At 35.3% G+C, this 22,340-nt stretch overlaps 1 long non-coding RNA gene and 1 pseudogene across 2 annotated transcripts in view; one reads left to right on the forward strand and one right to left on the reverse strand.

The window, feature by feature from the left end:
* The window catches only part of LOC143686161 (uncharacterized), a 229,126-nt gene that overhangs the window by 186,660 nt on the left and 20,126 nt on the right, over positions 1-22,340 (forward strand). The window lies entirely within an intron of this gene.
* LOC143685677 (olfactory receptor 2L3-like) lies at positions 4,628-5,745 on the reverse strand (annotated as a pseudogene).

The following is a 22,340-nucleotide window of genomic DNA, read 5'->3' on the forward strand; positions in this document are numbered from 1 at the left end:
TACTTGTTTTATGCTTCCATTATCCATCTGCTTCCCTTCTTTAAGTTGTTTTGGTCCCATTTTACCTGTTTATATTTTATTTTCCAATTATGAGGAACTATGGCATTTTCTTGTTCAATTTAATGCTGTCTCATAGGAGTTAAAGGCAGAATTGTATATTGAGGATACAATACTACTGTGTTGCATTTACTTTTTCATAAACCTTTACTGAAGATCATTTCTTTAAATATCTCAAAGTCACTCTCCCTTGTCTTTCCCGTCAACCTGCAAAACTCCCTTTGTTAATTCTTTTAGGGCAAGTTTCCTGTTGATGAAAACTCACAGGTTCTGCTTATTTGTGAATATTTTCAACTTTCCCTCATTTTTGAAGGATAGTCTTGCCAAGTATAGAATTTTAAGCTAAGGGTTTTAATCTCTTTAAGTACCTTAAGTAAGTCATCCAACTGCCTTCTCATTTCCATGGTTTCTGAAGAAAATTTAGTACTTATTCTTTTTGAAGATCCTTTGTATGTGATGAATTCTTTTCTCTTGTTGCTTATGGAATTCTTTCTTAATCTTTTGGATTTGACATTCTGATTTATAGGCATATCCGAGTAGGTCTATCAGTGTTTATTTTGTTTGGAATGCATTGCACTTATTGGAGTCTCATATTTATGTCATTCATAAGAGTTTAGAAATTTTCAGCCATTATGCTCTTAAATGTTCTTTCTGCCTTCTTTCCCTCCTTGTCTCATTTGGTGACACCCATGTTAAATATGAGTGGATGATTGATGTTATTACTCAAATCTCTAAGACATTGCTCACTGTTATCTATTCCTTTATCTATCTGTTATTATGACTTTATGATTTCAATGATCCTATCTCCTGGCTCACTGGTCCTTTCTTCTTCCTGTCCAAATATGTAGTAAATGCAATAGTGCATTTTAATCTCATTATTGTTCTTCTTACATTGAGTGTTGAGTGCTCATTTTTCACTAAGTGCCACTGGGCTTCTATTTACTACCACTGGCCATGGGATTTTCACTAGTCTGTGCAAAAGAACAGATTGAAGATGGATTCAGACTGTTGAATTCCTTGCAATAAAGTTCAATTTGCAAGAAATGAGACCTATAGATTCTTAACCTATGGATAAATGGGGAGTTCTTTAGAGGCATTCAGTTTCACAGAAATTCTCCTGTGAGATAAACCCACAGAAGTGACCTAAAAAACATGTACCCATATTGGCTATTCTTTCCCTATTTTACTCTGCCCAATCTCCCCCTTCTACTCCCTGGGATTATACCCTAAATAAGCAACCTGTATATTTGTGCTTGAATCAGGACCTATTTGGGGGGATAAACCCATACAAAACTGTATGACAACTTAATGAAAATTATTGCTTCATTGCCTATTATCTTTAAAATAATTAACATTTAAATTCTGAATTATAATCAATACAGGAGTAGTATGCTCTTATCCACATATCTTTTTGATTGTTGGCCTATAGAATTGTGAGCTGATCTGAAGTTTACCAAAGCATTACTAATAGAATGAAAATACATTTACATTTAACTATTTTCTACTTGGTCTCTTCCAATAGGAGAGTTCTTATGCCACAGATCAAAGATCATCACCATGCTCCCACTCCAGCTGAAATGATGCTTTATGCCTGTGCATATCAATGTCTTCTCAGAACCTGTGTCTAATAGCCCTGCAATGTCTGGCTATTGCTCTTTCACCAGAGCACAGTTATATGACTAAATGGATTAGGTCCTTTAAGGGAAGTTCTAAGTGACAACCACCATATATACTAGCCACAAGTGTTGCAGAACCCTTAGTTATAAGGATCCAACTACTTCTTCAAGCAAGGTGCTCTGAACCTAAACATTGCTTTGCATTTGAGAAAATGGTAAGGGATCATGAATTTCTACAGTGTCTACAACTTCAATCTCTCCTTCCATTTTCCCTTCTGTGGTTTTTAAATGTTAGGCAGTAGACCTGTTGGCTTCTTGCATATTTTGCCACTAGGATTTTAAGCAGTATTTGTCATACCCACATTTACCTATGAATCAAGTCCCATTGGCTATTTCTTTGACCTTGATGGCTGTTGAGGTGGTTGAAGTCTACTAGATTCTAGGTGTCAAATAGTGCTATTTGGCTTCTTCAGGGTCCCTGCATTCCATGGATATTACATAGAACAGCTGTGTTTGCGTCTTTCTTAAGATCAGTCCTAGCCTACAGAGGGAGACAGAACTGTACTTTCCTGGTGCCATTTTAATCAATGCATTCCAAATAGCCTTGGTGAATTATGTATACTACTCTAGAATGTAATCATTTGATGAGACTCTGGCCTTCCATAACACATCAATCATCCAAATCACACTATCATCTTCCAGAGAAACTCAGTAAATTCCACCACACTGACTTTGGCCATTATGTTTTCCAAGCTTCTAAGAAACACCTAGATGGTGGTTTGACATTTGTACTTAGCTTAGTGTTAAATCATAACCTGAGAAGGTATTTATTCAGTACTATATTCTGCTTAAAAATTTTTGCTGATACAGTCTTATATTCAGGTATCATTGAGAAAACACCTCAAATTCATCGCAAAGATATTCTCTTGCCTTTTACTGCACATGCTGGGTAATTCTTATGAATGATGGGTGATCTTTTTCTTTGCAACTTAGCATTTCCCCAGGAGTTTTATTCTGGGACTTAACCCTCATGTATGACAAAGCAGCAAGAAGAGAATATGGGGCATCACTTTAGATAGTTATCTGCTGATAGTTAGAAAAAGGTCCTCATCTTTCTCCACTATGGTGAAAGTGCTAAGTAGAACTAGGGAAATGTGGGCTACCTCTGCAAGTTCTGAGGGTCTGGGAAATTCTACAGAGCCAAAACACCCAGGGTCATCCGTTCCAAAGTTGGCATTCCATATTTCATGTTCTTAAGTTTTTTTCCTTGTAAGGACCTAACTTTAATAACACATTGAACTCTACTGAGCAATTAAACTTAATTGTAACTCTCATTTCATAGTCATTAGACTGCTGTTTAGTTATTCTGTTCTACTAGAGAATATAAAGACCTCTTGGTGAGCTACCAAAAAGACCTATTATTTTTACATTTATCCATTAACTTCTCATCAGTAACTTTCAGTCTTTCATTATCTTTCTTTGGGGTATCAATACAATTTAGAAGTAACCACCTCCATATGATGTTTTCCTTTGTAAACATTAGTCCTTACCATACAATTCAAATATCTGAATTATTAAGTGCAATTGTGTTCTTATACTGAGACATTTTTATGGGCACCACAAGTAAAATCTTTAGCAATTAGGCTGCTACCATTTGTGAGGATCTAGCCATGCACTTACTGCCAGTTGGTATATTGTCCTATTCACCTACGTGGTGAGCCTGCTTTCCCCAGACTCACAGATGTTATAATTCTATTTTATTGGAGGTTGTACTTGTTTTAATACAGGTCCTCTGAGGAGCAGACAAGATAAGATTATACATGCAAGAGATTTATTGGGGTTTTGGACTCTAATAAGGAAAAAAAGAGAACATATCCAGAAAAGACAAGAGACTTCAATGCTTGTTTAATGCAAGTTAATGAGAAAGGAAGGAGAATAGCAGAGTTCCAAACTGCAGTGATGTACTCAGAATGTTTTGGCCAGAAGATGGGGATTCCAAAGCCAAATTCACATTCCAAAGGTGTCTTATGTTTTACAAAATAGTGCTATTGACAAAGCACAAAATAGTGCTATTGACAAAGCTCACACACAGTCATTATATTAGAGCAATCTACATAAATTGTGGCCACCCAGGAATGCAATGATTGACTCAGAAATGAGGCCTCTTCTTAATTATTGTACCCACTCTAACTGTCCACCTAGCTGCAGTTCCACAAGATTCCCATCTTTCTGCCCTCCTGGGTTTTTGCCTTTATACAACCCTGGAAGAGGAAGCAAACATAGGATGACTTATGCAAATAGTTCATGCTGAATATTGAAAATATTGGTCATTTGACTATGAAGTACTGATATTATTGTGTGCTGAGATTAACATATTTTAAAAATGTCTCCATTGTATTGTTTTCCAGTACAAAAATTCATGGGTGAATAATTATTAGCTGAGATAATATATTTTAACTTGATAATTTACATCAGCATATTTTATTAATCTTCTGCAAAGTAATTTTTGCATTCTCTTTTCAAAATAAATCTACTGGGAAGAAATAAACAATGGAAAGTACATTCCATCCATTCCCAGACTATTTTTGGCATGGGTAGGCTCTGGGAATTGAACCTAGGTCTCCAACTTGGCAGGTAAGAATTCTTGCCACTGAGCCACCATTGCACTGCCAAGCTCCCAGACTTTTAAACTCAGACTAAACACATTTAAAGAAAGGTCAAAAAACAAAAGGTAACAAATACTTTTAAAATCAGTTCAGACGGTAGAATATGGATATTTATTTTACTCAATAAAACTTATATTTGTATAGACCACAAACCATATGAACTCAAATCATATTAGAAGACAAATATGTAGAGACAAGAACAGAAAGATCACAGGCATTTATTGATTTGTCAAACATTACACAATATTTATTAGACATTGTGAAATACAAGCACTAAGAGTTTTATTTTTAGAAGAGAGAATTTCCCAATACTTTCTTCAATGCCCCCCAAGCATCCTTATTTCTCAGGCTATAAATAAAGGGGTTCAATGTAGGTGTAATGGTTGAAAAGGACACTGATATAGCCTTGTCCTGACTGGGGTTATGTGAGGAACCAGGACTCATATAAGTGAAGATGGCTGGGCTATAAAAGAGCCCCACAAGCATCAGGTGGGAGGAGCAAGTGACCAGAGCTTTCTTTCTTCCCTTGGGGGAATTCATGTGGAGAACAGTAAATAAGATTATGGTGTAGGAGGAAAAGATGGCCATAAGGGGTATAAGGAGTAACACAGCACCCATCACAAGTATTGCCAATTTACATACAGAAGTACCCTCATAGGATAGTCTCAAGATAGCCATAACTTCACAGAAGAAATGTCCTATCACCTTGTGGTCACACTTAGGTAAGTGCAAGGGGTATGCAGTGTGGATTAGAGCATCTAGGGCACCCCCAGCCCAGGACCACATGAAAACATCTGGCAGACCCTCTGGCTCATAATGACTGGGTATCTCAGTGGATGGCAGATGGCCACATAGCAATCCCAGGCCATGAGAGTCAGGAGAATGCACTCAGCTCCCCCCAGAATCAGAAAGAGAAACATCTGCATCCCACAGGCTGCATTTGAAATATTTATCTTCCCTGAGAAGAAGTCATTGGCCATCTTAGGGACAGTGGAGGAAATGAAGAGCAGTTAATTAGGGAAAGCTGGCTGAGAAGGATGTACATGGGTGTGTGGAGCCTGGGATCCACCAGGATGAGGAGGATCAGTGTGGAATTCCCTGGGAAGGCAGCAACATAGACGATGATGATCATACCAATGAGGGTGTCAGCATGCCTCATGCCAGGGAACAGCCCAAGGAGAAGAAAGTCCATTCCTCTTGTCCATTCTTTCCTGTCTCCAACTAAATTCAACTGCTTCCACTAAAAGTTAATAGGGAAAAAGTCACCAGTAATGAGCTATAACTTCATTCATTATCATACTTTCTCCATATAACTTTCAAAACTTCTCCATTGAAACACGCCTTCAGTTTTTTTAAGAATTTTCAAATTTAGTGATGCATCAATAATATTCATATATTCACCTCAGGGTGAGAATCACAAAGGGCATACAAGGTGTAAGTCATTTACTGTAAACTGTTTATTAATCTTATGTTGTTTATTATATGTATACCAGCACACTTCATGCACTCAGAATGAATGTTCTAAACCCATTCTTGATTGCTGATTGCACTTTAACAGGAATTGACATTTTTTGCCCTGTAAACAAAGTAGCTTTACAATCCTGTCTCCCATGCAGTTGGGCATGGTCACATTATTTAATACCATAGACAGCACTCTAAGCTGATGTGTTTTCCCTCCTACCACTAGCAAGCTTGAAGGACAAGTGCTGACCATGGTGGGACCTCCTTGTGGAAGGAGTGTATGTTCCTGGCTCACTGACAGGGAAACTACTCTCATTTGGTTGTTATTTGTATAGTAGTTAAATTTTGTTTACCTGGGTTTAGCCACTATTTTGTTTTATTGTAGCAACTAATCTGATCCTAATACACAATACAAATACAATGTATTTGGTAGAACATTTTTACTCTGAAAATATGCATATGTGTGTGTGTGTGTGAGTGACTGTGTATTTTATGTTAGCTTAACATTTATTATGAGTTCCTTCACTCAGTTATTATCACAATTTGCCACACTTATCCAAAATTCAACATCACTGAAGTAGATGTCAATCTATCTCCCATATAAAGTGTTAATTTGCTTCCCACATTCCAAACTTTACTGGTGTGCCTGGAGTTGGTGTATCTGGTCACTTTTTTCTACAGTCTTCACTGACTTGAAATCCTCATCTATGGTGTTTCTGTTGAATACTTAACTAGACCTATCCCTGAGCAATGCAATCTCTATCTGCTCATGCAGTGATTGCTACACAAGTCCACATTCCTCAATGTGGAGAACATTCATTCATATTCATGGATGTGAGTGATCAACTTGGCCCTGAGGCTTCACCATCAGGTTCTTGACTCTGATTTATACACCCAGACATTAATATGACTTGTAGCCTGCTCCTTAGATGAGAATGGGAAGTGTTATGAGTCAGAAAGTAACATGGGTTGCTAGCATAATTAGAATTCAATATATTCATTGAGCAGTATTAATTTAATCAATAGTCTGTTCAGAATAAAATACCTTTGCCATATTTGTTTTCATTTTTATGCTGTATGGTGAGGTCACATTTCATTCTCTTTCCATGTGAGTATCCCATTAACAGCACCATTTGTTGAGTTTTTTGTTTGTTTTTTCTTTCTTTGTTTGTTTGTTTTGGGAAGTGCATGGACCAGGAATCAAACCCAGGTATCCCACATGGCAGGTGAGAATTCTACCACTGAACTAACCTTGCACCCCCTGCCATATTTATGTTTATATTTTAAACATATCCTTTGTGTTTCTTAACTTATAATGCATTTCTCTTTTATTTTATATATTCTTGTAAAATACAATACTATGAATATACAGCATAACACCAATCAAAAGATGAAGAAAATGATCTGGAAACAGATAGTGGTGATGATTGCACATTATAAATATGCTTAGCATTATTGAATTGTATAGTTTAAAATGGTTAGAATGGAAAATTTTGTGTTATGCACTTTTAACTACAATAAGAAAATATGTAAAATACTAAGGATAGCACTCATAGATAGCCATTGCTCTTACATTGGAAGCAAGTTGGTTTGTTTAATGGAGTTCTTTAAGAGGGAACCATTTCAGCACCAATGCAGCCAGAGACCTTTAGAGATGCAGAAAGAAAACACCCCCCAGGAAAACTGCTTGAAACCAAAAGCCATGGGGCCACCACATGCTTTCTCAGCAGACAGAGGTGTTCTGGACCCATTGGCATATCTTGAGTCAAATTATCTTTCTCCAGATGCCTTATTTTGGATATTTTTATGGCCTTAAAATTGTAAACTTTTAACTTAATAAATTCCATTTATAAAAACATGATCAAACTAAGACACATGGAAAATGGGCATAGAGCTTAGAGAAAATCCCAGGAGAAGCTAAGAGAAGACCCACAGAAAACCAGAGAGTAACCAGAATCAGGACATGGCTCCATTCTTTATTCTTCATGGGAAGGATTGCAATTCAAGCATATAGTGAAGACAGTATCAAGCCTGGTGTTGTCAGCAGGAATAGGTTTCAAGGTGGCATTTGGATGCAATATCAGCACTCTTCAGTGAAAGTTTAAAGAAAACCCAAATTTAAGTCTTATTTCAATGTGCAGGAATAGGTGGGAAGCTTTGGGACAGAAGACAGACTTTTAAGGGAGAAGTTCTATTTATTTTAGACTGAATTTTAAGCTCAACAAATTGAACCCATATCTTTCTGGGCCTCAGATATCAGTGATTTGGAATTAATGGAAAATTCAGAAGCCGATAAACTGAGAAATAAATGTGATGTTTCAACTAGTGGATACAATGTGTCTTACTCCTTAATTGTTTTTTTTAAATGCAATGAATTTACATGTTTAAATGTAAGTATTAATTTAAATCTTTCCCAGCATATCTATCCCAATGTGACATCAGTGTTCTCAGACTGGTATAGAATTCTGAAATAGCTACCTCTGAGCATGAGAACTTCTCTGCACATGTCTGAAACCTCCTCTGTATTGGTGACTTCTAATGTGGTTGCTTGTTCAAAGGATAACACATATCATATTGTGATAGATTTCAGGTTATGTCTGTCCCCCAAAGCTGCAAAGATATCATCAGTTACTACTAATACTTGTGCTAGTCCCCTGCTTTAGCCAGCAATTCATAATATATACTTTTTTTTTGCAAAATACAGAAAATGACATTTTAAAAATTTCCAATTCACAGATTATTTGTATGACTGAATTAATTCATATTATTTTAAAAGCATGTATGTTAATAGCTTGGTTTTCTAGAACTGCCCAAATGAAATTTACCAAAAATGGAGTGGCTTTTTTAAAGGGAACTCATTAAGTTGAAGGTTTATAGTTCTATGGCCATAAAAACTGTCCAAATTAAGGCATCCAGGAAAAGATAGCTTCACTTAAGAAAGGGTCACTAATGTTGGGGGTTTCTCTCTCAGCTGGAATGCACATGGTGATGTCTACTAAGCTTTTCTCCAAAGATACTTCAAACAGCTTCCCATGTGCATTTTGTTTCTTTATCACCAAAAGTCTCTTTCTGTGTGGGCTCTGAAGTGTTTCCAAAGTGGTTCCCTCTTAAAGGACCCCAGTAAGTGACTACACTTGAAAGATTGTAAACACATCACCACTGAAAACATTCCATCAAAACATCTTAATAATAAATCCCAGCCAACAATATTGAGTCAAAGTTAAAGAACATGGCTTTTAGTGGGTACAGTTTCAACCAGCACAGTAAATGTTTCTTTTCATTTGTCTCATTTTGGAGTATATATTTTTACAAACTATTTTATTAGAATTGGTGTCTATTAGTTACCATTTTTCTGCAGTGAAACAAAAATCCTCTTTCTATCATACCTTCTGCTTTTTGTCATACTTTAGAGTTTAAGATTTGTTTCATATTCAATTTGATTTGTTTGGTTTCAAATAATATAACTTTTTACTTTTATTTTCTGAATTATTTTGAATTTCTTCCTTCAAAATCCAAATTTACACAACACCGACTTTTATGTTAATCTTAATTTTCCTGTGAAACCCTACATGCATCTGTTAATTTAGTTAAACTGATTTTTCCCCATTTATTGAGGTTTTATCACCAGTCTAATTATTTGCTATATTTGCGTTATTTTATGCCCTAAATAAGTGTTTTTAATGCAATTTTATTTAGATATCTTCAAATTGTATATAGCCATCCAAAGTGTACAATAAATGATTCACTGTTTCATTACTTGTTGCATTCAATATCATAATCAATTTTTGAATATTTTGATTACATGTGTTTCTTTTATTATAAGAATGTAAACAAAAATAAAAAAGAGAAACACCTTCCAAACTGTTCCATGCTCCTTATACCTATATTATTTACTTATTTCTGACCTTATTTTTTGGCTTATCTGTTCATACATGGGATAAAAGAAGTGTCAGCCACAAGTTTTTCACAATCACATGGTCACACTGTAAAGCTACATAGTTATACAGTCATCTACAAGAATTAATGCTACAGGAATATAGTTCAACATTTTCCAGTATTTTCTTCCAGCTATTATAGTTTAATAAAAACTAAAAAGGAATAAGTATATAATGCATAAGAATAACCTCCATAATGAAGTCTCAACACACTTAGAAATCTCTCAGTCACTAAAACTTTGTTTTATTTCATTTCTCTTCTCCATTTTGCTAAAGAAAATTTTCCTATTCCCATGATTCTGGGCTTAGGATCTTCCCTGGGAGTCATGTCCCACATCGTGTGGAGGGCAGGTGTTGGCTTCAAGAGAAAAACCACATTTGAGCAACAAAAGAGGTTCTTTGGGCATCATTCTTAGGCATAATTATAAGTAGGCTTAACTTCCTGTTCTAGTTTGCTAGCTGCTGGAATGCAATATACCAGAAGTGGAATGGCTTTTAAAGAGGGAAATTTAATAAGTTGCTAGTTTACAGTTCTAAGGCCAAGAAAATGTCCCTGTTAAAACAAGTCTAGAAATGTCCAATCAAAGGCATCCATCCAGGGAGATACCTTGGTTCAAGAAGGTCGATGAAGTTCAGGGTTTTTCTCTCAAGTGAGAAGTTACATGGTGAAAACAGTCAGGGCTTCTCTCTCAGCTGGAAGGGCACATGGTGAACAAGGTGTCATCTACTAGCTTTCTCTCCTGGCTTCTGGTTTCATGAATCTCCCAGGGAGGCATTTTCCTTCTTCATTTCTAAAGGTCGCTGGCTGGTGGACTCTGTTTCTTATGGCTATGTCATTCTTCTCTGCTCTTTCTGAATCTCCTACATACTCCAAAATGTTTCCTCTTTTATAGGACTTCAGAAACATATCAAGACCCACCCAAATGGGTGGAGGCATGTCATCACCTAATCCAGTTAACAACCACTCTTGATTAAATCACATCTTCAGGGAGAGGATCTGATTACAGTTTCAAACATACTGTGTTGAATAGGGATTATTCTGCCTTTACAAAATGGGATTTTGATTAAAACATGGCTTTTCTGAGGTACATACATCCTTTCAAACCAGACACTTCCTCTTTGCAGGATTAAGTTTCATAAGGGAAAGACCCAAGATCGAGAACTTGGCCTATTAATTGGTTGTGATTACTTGTCATATTATCAGGAATTCCACAAGTAGGGAAGCTTAATATTTCCTCCTTTCCATCCAGTCCCATAAGATCCTATTTTTAACCTCTGCACAAATTACTCTAAAACATTTCTGGGCATCACATTAATCTTTAAAAACCAACAAAATCTCATTCCCTATTCAAGTTTCCATGTAATTATAGTGTTAAATAACTGACCACACAAGATAAATTAGGTACTGTGCTACAGAAAATATAAATTTTGCAGCAAACATCTCTTCCTTTGATCTCACACAGTATTTGAAATGTTAAAACACACTCAATATAATCACTTACCCTTTAGTCTGATTTACCTTAGTCCTAATAAGATCTTCATTCATATGTCTATTTGAGATCTGATCTCCATTTCATCTCCTTTAATAGTTGCTGCATGGGATAGTGCTGACTTTAGAGCTGCAGCTCTCTAGCTCTGAGTTTCATTTGTCATAAATGTACCCAAAATTTCCTGGGACTGACCATGTCATATACAGCAAGCTCAGCATCTCAAAATTTAAAAATAAACATTGTAACTCAGAAATAGTTGTGCCTGCTGTGAAAGCTTACAATCTGAGAACATTTTAAATAAGTTTTCCCTAATAACATGCTTTTGTTTTCAATTCTTAGAGTTGGCAATTAGAGCTAGTCCATATTAGTAAGTGTGCTGGTTAGAAATGATGTATGTACCCTGGAAAAGCCATGTGTTAATCCTAATCCCATTTTGTAAAGGCAGCCATTTCTTCCAATCCCTATTCAGTATTCTATGTTTGAAACTGTAATTTGATCATCTCTCTGGAGATGTGACTTAATCAAGGGTAGTTGTTAAAATGGATTAGGTGGAGGCATGTCTCCACCCATGTGGGGTGTCTTGATTAGTTTACTGGTATCCTATAAAAGAGGAAACATTTCAGAGAAAGCTGGAGATTCAGAGAGAGAAGAGCAGAGAATGACATAGTCACAAGAAGCAGATAGTCTACCAGCCAGTGGCCTTTGGAGATGAAGAAGGAAAATGCCTCCTGGGAGCTTCATGAAACACAAAGCCAGGAGAGAAAGCTAGCAGATGATGCCATGTTTGCCACCTGCCTCTCCAGATGAGCAAGAAGTCCTGACTGTGTTTGCCATGTACCTTCTCACTTGTGAGAGAAACCCAGAACTTCATCGGCCTTTTTGAACCAAGGTATGTTTTACTGGATGCCTTAGATTGGACATTTCTATAGACTTGTTGTAATTGGGACATTTTCTTGGCCTTGGAACTGTAAACTAGCATTACTGTATTTGTACATTTAATCACCATTAGTTTCCACTCTAGATTTTGCTATGTTACACAATCTCAATCTTTATGTTATATCTTTTCTTCTGGTGTTCTAAATGCCCTGACTTTCCACTTTCTAACACACTCACACTCACTTTTGTTCAGTGAATTTAAACTATTGTTCTACCATTCATGCAACTCTGCTGTCCTTTTTTGAATCTATACAGTCAATCCTGCAGAACATTCTGTAGTCTTTCTGCATCAAATGCCTGGCTTCTATTCTTTTCCTATATCCTGAAAACCTATATTTCTCAACTTTAACTCACAAAATTTGCTCATTAATTTTATCTCACCTTAGTGAGACCGTAGAGTATTTGTCCTATTGTTTCTGGATAATTTCACTCAATATATTGTCCTCAAGTTTCATCCATGTTATTGAATGCTTCATGACTTTTTTCTGTCTTGCATCTGTGTAATATCCCATCATATATATGTCTTGCAGTATGTTTAGCAACTCATCTGGTCATGGGCATTTGGACTATTTTCATCTCTTGGTAATCATGAATAATGCCACTATAAACATCAGTACGCAAATGTCCATTCCATTCCTTGCCTTTAGTTCCTCAGAATATGTACCTCGTGATGAAATTGTTGATTCATATGGCACATCTATACTTAGCTTCATGAGGAATTTCCAAAATGCCTTCCAGAGCCATTGCAACATTCTACATTCTCACCAACAATGAGTAAGTGTGCATCTTTCTCCACACCCATTCCAGTATTTATCATTTTCTTTTTTTTATAATGGCCATTCTAGTAGGTATGAGATGATATCTCATTGTGGTTTACATTTGCTTTTTTGTAATAGCTAGGGAAGTTGATAATTTTTTCATATTTTTTGAGACATTTGTATTTTTTCTTCAAAAAAGCATTTGTCCAAGTCTTTTGTCCATTTTCTATTTTTTTCTGTCTTTTTTGTTGGGTTGTAGTATCTTTTTTATATTCTGAATATTAAACTTTTATCTGAAATATGGATTCAAATATTGTGTTCCAATGCATAGGCTGCCTTTTTACTTTACTAAGAGTATTTTAATGCACAAAAGTACTCTATTATGAGGATATTACATTTATCTACATTTTCTTTCATTGTACTTTGAGGGTAAGGTATAGAAAATCACCTCATATCACTAGATAGTTAAAATATTTCCCTATATTTTCTTGTAAAAGTTTATGTTCTTAGCTTTAATGTTAGTCTTTGATCCATTTTAAGTTAATGTTTCATAAGGTGTGAGATATGGGTCCTCATTCATTCTTTTGGATATGGTTATCGCATTCTTCAACACCTTTTATAGCAGAGGTTTCTCTGTTCCAGTTGATTTGCCATGATTTCCTTATAAATGATCAATTTTCTATAGATTAAAGAATCTATTTCTGAATGTACTATTTTAATAAATTTTCAGTATATGTACCTTTATTCCAGTACTGTGCTACCATTGTAGCTTTGTAATATGCTTTAAAGTCATATAGAGTGACACCTCCCTCTTCATTCCTGTTCCTTAAGATATTTTAGCTATTTGGGACAAGCTACAATTTCCAAAATTTTCTTATCGGTTTTCCTGTTTCAGTAAATAAGTTGTTGGGATTTTAATTTTAATTTGTTGCATTTAATCTATTGTGTTAGTTAGATTCTATTGTCAACTTGGCCAGGTGAGCATACTTAGTCTTGTTGCTGTGGACATAAGCCAATGGTACATGAACCTCATCTGTAGCTAATTACATCTGCAGTCAGCTAGGAGGTGTGTCTGATGCAATGAGTGATGTTTGACTTAATTGGCGGGTGCTTAAATGAGAGAGCACAACGCAGAACAGCCTAAGCAGCTCAGCATTCCTCACCTCAGCACTCGCAGCTCAACCCAGGCCTTTGGAGATGCAGAAAGAAGTCACCCCAGAGAAAGTTGTTGGAACCCAGGGGCCTGGAGAAGAGACCAGCAGAGACCATCCTGTACCTTCCATGTAAGAAAGAATCTCAGTGGAAAGTTAGCTGCCTTTCTTCTGAAGAACTGACAAAATAGATCCCCTTCTATTAAAAGCCAATCCATCTCTAGTGTGATGCATTCTGGCAGCTAGCAAACTAGAACATCTATAAATCAATTTGGGTAGAATATGACATCTTACTATATTTAAGCTTCCAATCCATGAACATTGTATGTACTTCCTTGATTTAATTTTGTAATTTCTTGTAGTTTTCTGTATGTAGGACTTTTGTGGGGTTGGTTAAATTTATTCCTAAATTTATTCTTTTGGTTGCTGTTGTAAATGGATTTTTTTTTCTTGAGTACTTCCTCAGACTGCTCATTTATAGTGAATAGAAACACTACTATTTTTTGTAAGTTGATCTTATACATTTCCCATTTTTTGGTATTGATTTATTAGCTCTAGTAACTTGGGTGTAGATTTTTCAGGATTTTCTACATATTGTATCATGCCATCTGCAAACAGTGATATTTCATTTCTTCCTTTCCAATTTTGATGGCTTTTATCTCCTTTTCTTGTCTAATTGCACTGGCTAGAACTTTCAGCACAATGTTTCATAACAAAGGTAGCAGAGGGCATTGTTCTTTTTCTTCATTTGAGTGGGAAATCTTTCAGTCTTTCCCCATTGAGTGTGATGTAGGCTCTGGATTTTTCATATATTTCCTTTGTCATATTGAGGATGTTATCTTCTATTTCTGAGATTTGAAGTGTTTTTATCAAGAAAGGATTCTGAATTTTGTCAAATGCCTTTTCTGCATCAATCAAGATGATCATGTAATTTTTATGCTTTGATTCATTGATGTGGTTTCTTACATGGCTCTTCTTGTGTTGAACAAGCTTAGCATTTCTAGAATAAATGCCACTTAGTCAGGGTGTACAATTCTTTTTAATGTGACACTGGATTCAATTTGCAAGTATTTTTTTGAGGGTTTTTGCTCTGTATTCTTTAAAGGAAATTGTCATTTTCTTTTCTGGTAGTATTTTTCACTGGCTTTGGTGTTAGGGTGTATTCATTTCACAGAATGAGCTTGGTAGCTTTCCCTTCTCTTCAACTTTTTAAAGTGTGTGAGCAGGCTTGCTACTAATTCTTTCTTGAGTGCTTGGTAGTTGCTACAAGTGAAGCCATGTGGCCTAAGAATTTTATTTTTTTAGGATGTTTAAGTTAACTGATTCAATCACATTAATTGTGATTGGTTTGATGAAGTCTTGTAATTCTTTTTGAGTCAATGTTGGTTTATATGCTTTTCTAAGAAGTTGCCCATTTTGTATATCTTCTCTAGATTTTTAGCACAGAGTTGCTCATATTATCCTCTCATAATCTACTTCATTTCTGTGGGTCAGTAGTTATGTCCATAGTCCAATTTCTAATTTTATTGATTTGCATCCTTTTTTTTTGTTCAGCTTAGCTAATGGCCTATCTTTTTTTTATTTTCTCAAAGAGCATATTTTTGGTTTTGTTGATTCTGCCTAAATTTTTCATGCTCTCAATATTATTTATTTGTGATCTAGCTGATTATTTTTTTCCTTCTGCTTGCTTTGTGATTAGTTTGCTCTCCTTTCTTTCATTCCTCCAGGTGAACAGTTATTTCCTCAGTTTTTGGTCTTTTTTCTTTTTTTAGTATCACATTTTTGGTAATAAAATTCCCTCTGAGTGAGCCTCTTTTGTTGCTCAGATGTGGCCTCTCTCTCCAACCAACACAATGAGCAGTCTCACCACCCTACCTATCTCTACATGGGACATGACTCCCAGGGGTGTGGACCTTCCTGGCAATGTGGGACAGAGATCTTGGAAGGAGCTGAGACTCAGCATCAAGGGATTGAGAAAACCTTCTTGACCAATGGGGGAAGAGGGAAATGAGACAAAGTGTCAATGGCTGAGAGATTCCAAACAGAGTTGAGAGGTTATCCTGGAGGTTATTCTTATGCATCAAGTAGATATCATCCTGTTATTCAAGATGTAATGGAGAGGCTGGAGGGAAGTGCCTGAAAATGTAGACCTGTGTTCCAGTAGCCATGTTTTTTGAGGATGATTGAATAATGATACAGCTGTCACAATGTTACTGTGTGATTGTGAAAACCTTGCGTCTGATGCTCCTTTTATCTACCCTGTCAACAAGGGAGTAGAACATATGGGATAAAAATAAATGATAGGAGAACAAATGCTAAAATAAATTTAGTTTGAAATGCTAGTGATCAATGAAAGCAAGGGGTAAGGGGTATGGTAGGTATAATCTTTTTTTTTCTTTCCTGTGTTCATTTTATTTCTTTTTCTATTGTCTTTTTATTTCTTTTTCTAAATTAATGCAAATGTTCTAAGAAATGATGAATATGCAATTAAGTGTTGATATTGTGAATTACTGATTATGTATGGTGATGTTTTATTTGGTTTCTTAATTTTTTAATTAATAAATAAATTTTTAAAAAATTTCCTCTGAGCAACACCTTTACTGCATCCCACAGTTTTTATATGTTGGGTATTTTATTTCCATTTGCCTCAAGGTATTCATTGATTTCTGTTGTAATTTCTTCCTTGAAATGTTTTCTAATTTTGAAAGTATGCTTTTTTAGCCACAATATCTTTGTTAATTTTCATATTGATTTCCAACTTATTTCCATTATAATCTGAGAAAGAGTTTTGTGTATTTTCAGTCTTTTAAATTTACTGAGACTTGCTTTGAGACCAAACATGTGGCCTAAGCTAGGCAATAAAGTATGCCCCACTTTCATGTCGTTTTGTGTTGTATAATTTCTATTAAATCTAGTCCATTTATCATATTATTCCCAATCACTGTTATCTTATTAGTCTTTTGCCTAGTTGTTCTGTCCATTGATGAGAGCAGTGTATTGAAGTCTTCAACTATCATTGTAGACATGTCTACTTCTCCCATCCGTGTTGTCACTGAGAGCCTCATGTATTTTGAGGCACTCTGTCTCAGTGCATAAATATTTATAATATTGTCATGTATTCTTAATCAATTGTCCCTTTTATTAATATGTAGTGCCTTTCTTTGTCTCTTTTAATTGTTTTACATTGAAGACTAATTTGTCTGATATTAGTATAGCTACCCCACACTTTTCAGGTTGTTGTATTTATGAAGTATCTTTTTCCATCTTTTCACTTTCAACTATTATTGTCCTTGGTCTTAGGTAAGTTTTTTTTAGACAGCATATAGATGGTTCCTATTTTTTAATCCTTTTTGCCCTTATATTTTGATCGGGGTGCTTAATATACTAATATTTAATGTTATTACTGTAAAGGCAGCAATTTTTTCTACCATCTTGTCTTTTAGATTTTATATCTCTCTCTTTTTTACCTTCCAGATAGCTTTCATTTCTTTGCTCTTCTCTAAAACACTGTCTCCTGTCTTTTCCTATCTTCCTGTCATGCTCCCTTTAGCATTTCTTGTAAGAGAGTATTTTTGTTCACAAACTCTCCTAATGTCTGCTTGTCTGAAAATATTTTAAATTTTTACTCAATTATGAAGTCATGTTTCCTGAATACAAAGTTCATGGTTTGTAACTTTTCTCTTTCATAATCTGAAATATATCATAGCACAGCCTCAGCTGAGATATACACATATAGCTTTATCAATCTTCCTTCATATGTGGTTGAACATTTTTCACTTGCTGCTTTAAGAATTTTTTCTTTTGTTTTCAACAGTTGAAAATCTGATTATTAAGTGCCTTAGAATGAGTCTACTTAGATAACTTCTGTTTGATCTATATTGTGCTTCTTGGGCATGTTATTTTGTTTTACATAAGAGATGGGAAAATTTTCATGATCATTTCCTCCATTTCTCTTTGTGCCCCTTTCCCATTCTCTTATACTTCTGGGACCTCCATCACATGTATATTCATGCATTACATTTGGTCTTTACATTCTGTGAGACACTGCTCATATTTTTCCATTCTCTTGTGTGTAGGATTTCAAATATCTGTCCTCTTTATTTGTCTCCTCAAATCTGCTGTTGGAAGTCTCCAGAGTATTTTTCAACAATTTATTGTGTCTTCCATTCCTATAAGTTCTGCCATTGGTTTCTTTAATGCTTTGAATTCTTCTTTATGGTCCTGTAATATGTCTTTTATATCCTTCATCTCTTTTGTAATATCATCCTTAAAATCTTCAATTTTGGTGTGATGTTGCAGTTCTTTTAAAAAATCCTTAGGATGGTGTGATGGTCACTCAGTGGCAGAATTCTTGCCTGCCATGCTGGAGACCTGGGTTAGATTCTTGGTGCCTGCCCATGCCAAAAAAAATTCTTAAAGAGTTGTTTCAACTCCTGTATCTCATTTGTAATTACATGTTTTTCTTTGACTTTGGTCATATCTTCATCTTGCTTACTGTGAGTTGTACCTTTTCACTGTATCTAGCCATCTTATTTCCTTTTTCAATTTATTCTGGAAGTTATTTCCACTCTTACTTAGTGTTTCCTTATAGGTTGTTTTTCTTCTCTTTATATTTTTTGGTATTCAATTAAACTTATTCTTCATTTCAAACATAGCTTCTCTTTAAATGATCAGATTTTTTTCAATTCTTGTTTTTCTGTTTCTTGCTTTGTCTGCATGAATCTTTTATTTCAATAAAAGAGGCTCAAAAAAAGGTTCAATAAAATATTTTCCATGACAAGACAGGTCCATGTTTTTAGAGATGGGTGTAATCAGTATTGAGTTTCCCTGAGGTTGAGAACCAGCAGTTTGTCAGACTTTCCTAGAAATCCTCTAGAGACTTTGCTTTTCCTATCCTTTCCATCAGAGAACATGTTCATCCCACAGCTGCCCACCAGTATAAACTGATGTGGTACCTTTAATTCCCAGCAGGCCCTTCCTGCCATGGGCATGTTGGAGTTAGAGGCTGATTTAGAGGGCAAAATTAAGCTGTTTCTGATTTCCAGTCACTGGAGCCTGAAACCTCTGAAGCAGGTCCACAAATTTAGCTGCTATGCTGCCCCCTTTTACTAGGGGAAGATACTCCCTTTATGGAACTATCCTCCTCACTTGACTCATTACTTTGTCTCAGACCTATCTTAAATGCCTGGGTCCCTTAGACCTTTGAAAATGCATGGGGCTTTCTCTAAGGAGCTACTTAGAATAGTTAGAGAAAAGAAGGAAAAGGGACAAAACAAACCAACCAAAATAAATTCATTTTCACAGCCAATCCGCAGCCTCCAAGTTTCATCACTCAAATGTTGGAGTTGATACCTGGATCTATGTGCCAGCCTTCTAATGTCTCACCTGCTTTCCAGTTCTCTGAGCTTGGACAACTCCAAATCCTGGCTTTGCTTTTTTTTATTTTATTTCATTTTATTTTTCCCATCATCCCTGCCTCCTCTCTGTGAGCATTTAAACTGCAATTAGAGCTTGGATGAGCTACCATCCTTGATGCTATTGTAGAGGGCTTCTTTTTCCTTCAGTGATTCAACTCCATGACACTTACCATGCCAGTGGAGGAGGGCCATCAGACTGTATGGCTTGGGGTGGATTCAGTTTGGCATGGATTCTTGGACATTCCACCCTCAACACTGGTGTATGCTGTGTGCCAGTCATTGACATCTCCCAAACAGATGTTCCAGACAGTTCCTGTCTATTTACTAGCTGCCTTAGAGGACTAATTATATTCCATACTTCAAACCACTGCCATCTTGCCTGCCTCCTGGACCCTATACCTTAAATTAGTTTCTTAAGATTTTTAAATGTGGGCTGTAAACTTATTGTGCTGTTACAAGTGGAGACAATTCCTTTTTTTAATTCTCTTAGTTTTTTTAATGATTGCTACAACAGAAAGATGATAGTTTTTAGAAAATTGAAGATATTAAATTTCATTAATGTTTTTATAAGTTATAACAGTTAAAATAAAATCTCCTCCTTTGACCAGGTTGCAAACTTCTCATATATTGTAACCATAGTTTCAGCTCTTTGAACCATTTTTAAAAGTTCTCTCCTTTTCCCTCTTCACCTCTTCCCAAGTCAGATTGTGCAGTGGTTAATTGCAAGAGCCTTACCTGTGTCCTTGGTCTCACTCTAACCAATAACAGTGGAAATGCTCCAATATTATTGCTGATTATGATATCTGCTGAAATTTTTCTGATGAACACTTTTCCTTTCAACCTATGGACATTTTTGTTAAAAAATATTTTTCAAGCATCTGTAAAAGTTATCTAAAATGTTAATTTGGTAAGTTTTTTCATAAAAATAATGGCTTTTTCCATTATTAGGTTATCATTTCATTATTGTACTAAAATCCACTTAACAAATTTGTGGTTAATATTCATTTATGCAAGCCATAACCAGTGCTGAAATAAATAACTAAATGGCTAAAACTGTATTAATATTTTTGCTAGAATGTGTTTAATATAGATTGTAGATAATTTCCAATTCTTTTTACATTTGTATACTGTTTATTAGCCTAATAAAATAATTTGGACATGCTTATTATTCTTTGGAAAAGTTTACAGCACAGTAGAAATATGAATGTCTTAACATGTTAGGAAAACTCACCCAAATCATTTTAGAGCACCTGAGATTTTCTACTTGCCCATTGAAATTGTTCAAGATTTTCCACATTATTTTGAGTGGCTATTTGTAACATTCTCTTCAAAATATTCGATTTCTCCTAGATATAAAATTTTGTTGGATGGAATTCTATTCATATTTCTTAAATTTAAAATTTTTCTCTTAAATGAATTGCTGATCCTTTTAAATTGCCGGCTTAAAATTTTTATGCATCCTTTTTAATTCCTGTTTTGACTGTCAAAGATTTTGTTTATTAATTTCTGTCAAATAATCTATTTTCTCAGACACTTATCCTCTGATTATTTCCTTTAACTTTGATGAATACATGCTTAATTTGTAATATCTGAAACTTCAAATCACTTATGTTTCCTTTTCATTGCCTTCATGTATAGAGTTGGAGAGTTATTCAATTATTTATTCAAACCTTCTTACTTTGCAATATGTGTTTTAAGTAATACATTTCTTCAAGTTTATAATTGTGCACATTTTCATGGTGTTGAGTACTTTCATTTTTCATGGTGATCATGGTTCTAATTTGTAATGACCCTTTGATTTTACTATAGCCTAGTATATATAGAAACCATGTTCTGTACACAAATTCTAAGTGAATATTATATATGTTTTCTTCATTTATGTTGGTTTTGGAGTTTGTTTTTTAGTTTTATTTCTACTACTGGTCATTTTTTATCTTCATTTTATGGTGTTGAGTATCTGTAGCCCATTCATTGTCTATATATTGGATGATTCTGTTAGTTGAGATTTCCTCCATGGCTGTTCTAGTTTTCTAACTGCTGGAATGATATATACCAGAAACAGAATGGTTTCTAAGGATGGAAACTTATTAAGTTGAAAGTTTGCCATTCTAGGCTGTGAAAATGTCCAAATTAAATCAAGTCTATAGAAATAGACAATCTAAGGCATACAGGGAAAAATACCTTGGTTCAAGAAGGCTGATATGACATTCAGGGTTTCTCTCCCAACTGAGAAGGCACACGACAAACCTGGTGAACTCTGCAAGATTTCTTTCCAGGCTTCTTCTTTCATGAAACTCCCCCAGAGCTGTTTTCCTTCTTCATCTCCAAAGGTCTCTGGCTCTGTGGCTCTCATGGCTCTCAGGGCTTTCTTTTGGCTCTGAAGCTTTTTCCAAAATGTTTCTTCTTTTAAAGGATTCAAGTAAACTAATCAAGACCCATGAGGAATGGGTGGAGTCACATCTCCCTCTGATCAATGGTTAATACCCACAACTGGGTGTGTCATATCTCAGGGAACATAACCTAATCAAATTTCCAACCTACAGTGCTGGATAATCCAAAGGATGGATCAGGATTGAAACATGGCTTTTCTAGGGAATGTGGTCCTTTCAAATAGGCACAGTGGCTGACTACAAGTTCATATTAGATGGATGGCCAATGGGCATTCAGAAAGTGAATAAAGAATGTGGATTTCCTCAATAAATTTCAATTTTATTGAACCTAGTCGAGGCTCTAATTAAGATAAACTTAATTCTGAAGATGCTTAGTAATTGTATTATAGAAAAAATGAATTCATAGCAAACTGTTTTAAAATCCCACTCAAATTTAAGAATTTAAAATTTATCTTTTTAAATT

The sequence above is a fragment of the Tamandua tetradactyla genome, chromosome 6 (genome assembly GCF_023851605.1).
Source record: "Tamandua tetradactyla isolate mTamTet1 chromosome 6, mTamTet1.pri, whole genome shotgun sequence".
NCBI lineage: Eukaryota > Metazoa > Chordata > Mammalia > Pilosa > Myrmecophagidae > Tamandua > Tamandua tetradactyla.